Source organism: Schistocerca serialis, unplaced genomic scaffold (assembly GCF_023864345.2).
Source record: "Schistocerca serialis cubense isolate TAMUIC-IGC-003099 unplaced genomic scaffold, iqSchSeri2.2 HiC_scaffold_1173, whole genome shotgun sequence".
Classification (NCBI taxonomy): domain Eukaryota; kingdom Metazoa; phylum Arthropoda; class Insecta; order Orthoptera; family Acrididae; genus Schistocerca; species Schistocerca serialis.
Window position 1 is genome coordinate 585001 of NW_026047374.1, and position 2500 is coordinate 587500.

Consider the following 2500-nt stretch of genomic DNA (forward strand, 5'->3'; position numbering starts at 1 on the left):
AACCTAACCCATATTGTGCCTTAACCTAACCCATATTGCGCCTTAACCTAACCTATATTGCGCCTTAACCTAACCTATATTGCGCCTTAACCTAACCTATATTGCGCCTTAACCTAACCTATATTGCGCCTTAACCTAACCTATATTGCGCCTTAACCTAACCTATATTGCGCCTTAACCTAACCCATATTGCGCCTTAACCTAACCCATATTGCGCCTTAACCTAACCCATATTGTGCCTTAACCTAACCCATATTGCGCCTTAACCTAACCCATATTGCGCCTTAACCTAACCTATATTGCGCCTTAACCTAACCTAACCTATATTGCGCCTTAACCTAACCTAACCTATATTGCGCCTTAACCTAACCTAACCTATATTGCGCCTTAACCTAACCCACGTTGCGCCTTAACCTAACCCACGTTGCGCCGTAACCCAACCCACGTTGCGCCTTAACCCAACCCACGTTGCGCCTTAACCCAACCCACGTTGCGCCTTAACCCAACCCACGTTGCGCCTTAACCCAACCCACGTTGCGCCTTAACCCAACACACGTTGGGCCTTAACCCAACACACGTTGGGCCTTAACCCAACACACGTTGGGCCTTAACCCAACACACGTTGGGCCTTAACCCAACACACGTTGGGCCTTAACCCAACACACGTTGGGCCTTAACCCAACACACGTTGGGCCTTAACCCAACACACGTTGGGCCTTAACCCAACACACGTTGGGCCTTAACCCAACACACGTTGGGCCTTAACCCAACCCACGTTGCGCCTTAACCTAACCCACGTTGCGCCTTAACCTAACCCACGTTGCGCCTTAACCCAACCCACGTTGCGCCTTAACCCAACCCACGTTGCGCCTTAACCCAACCCACGTTGCGCCTTAACCCAACCCACGTTGCGCCTTAACCCAACACACGTTGGGCCTTAACCCAACACACGTTGGGCCTTAACCCAACACACGTTGGGCCTTAACCCAACACACGTTGGGCCTTAACCCAACACACGTTGGGCCTTAACCCAACACACGTTGGGCCTTAACCCAACACACGTTGGGCCTTAACCCAACACACGTTGGGCCTTAACCCAACACACGTTGGGCCTTAACCCAACACACGTTGGGCCTTAACCCAACACACGTTGGGCCTTAACCCAACACACGTTGGGCCTTAACCCAACACACGTTGGGCCTTAACCCAACACACGTTGGGCCTTAACCCAACACACGTTGGGCCTTAACCCAACACACGTTGGGCCTTAACCCAACACACGTTGGGCCTTAACCCAACACACGTTGGGCCTTAACCCAACACACGTTGGGCCTTAACCCAACACACGTTGGGCCTTAACCCAACACACGTTGGGCCTTAACCCAACACACGTTGGGCCTTAACCCAACACACGTTGGGCCTTAACCCAACACACGTTGGGCCTTAACCCAACACACGTTGGGCCTTAACCCAACACACGTTGGGCCTTAACCCAACACACGTTGGGCCTTAACCTGCTCTGTAATTGTCATACGACGCGTTAAATTAGTGTAGTGTTGCCTAACTGCAACCCCCGCAATATAGTTTGCTACTCGCACTGCCCGGTCCCCAGAGTATCGCTTCGTGTTAAACACCTTGCAGCTATACACTGTAATGCGGATGGCAGCAGGACGTACATGCTCAATGCCCTTCGCAGTTGTTCATTGGCATTCGCATGGCGAAGCACAGCCTACGTTGTGGTACGGCTTGTGTCAACTGTCCGCTGATGTTGTACGTCCAAATCACACACTGTACTGCACATTGGTCCTCATGTACTGAATGATACATCGTGGTACATGTGTGACCGTACCACGACTGCGCCAACAACGGCGAACCATACGGTCCAAATATTGTGCACTCAGCTACGTGTCGTCGCCCTATAAGAGCTGGATTGCAGTATGGTATGCCGTGGATGGCGATCAGCATGAGCCGTCTGTTGATGTAGTGGCGCGTGTTGTCAGACGTAGTCGTCTCTTCTCACACACCGTGATAGCATGGTGCACTGCGTTCCACATCTGCGACATGCGACAGAGGCCGGTTGACAGTCGTTCGCGCAATGGACATCGCATACGTACGGGGGCCACCTTCCACGTGTTCGCGAAGCGTGCACATGTTGTTGCGTGTATGTGGGCAGACATAGTGTGTCGTGACACCTGACACAGGCATGCAACAATCGTTGAATTTGCAAATGGCGATGGACGTCTACGTTTGCTGGTGACGTTACGCAAATGAACAACTGGTAAACCGTTGTGGTGCGGTTGTTCTCGCTAGAGGTGAATCAGTGATGGCGACGATCGGTTGAGCTACCAACCGGTTGTTTCAGCGATACCCACCATGCCCACGAACGTGAATGGCATGTGGGTGTGAAGCGATACGCGGCGGTGGCTGGGTGGGACCGTCCCCGGCCGGTGAGGGGGGGCCTCCCGGCGTGCTGGCCGCGCGGTGCGTGGGCGCACGCGCT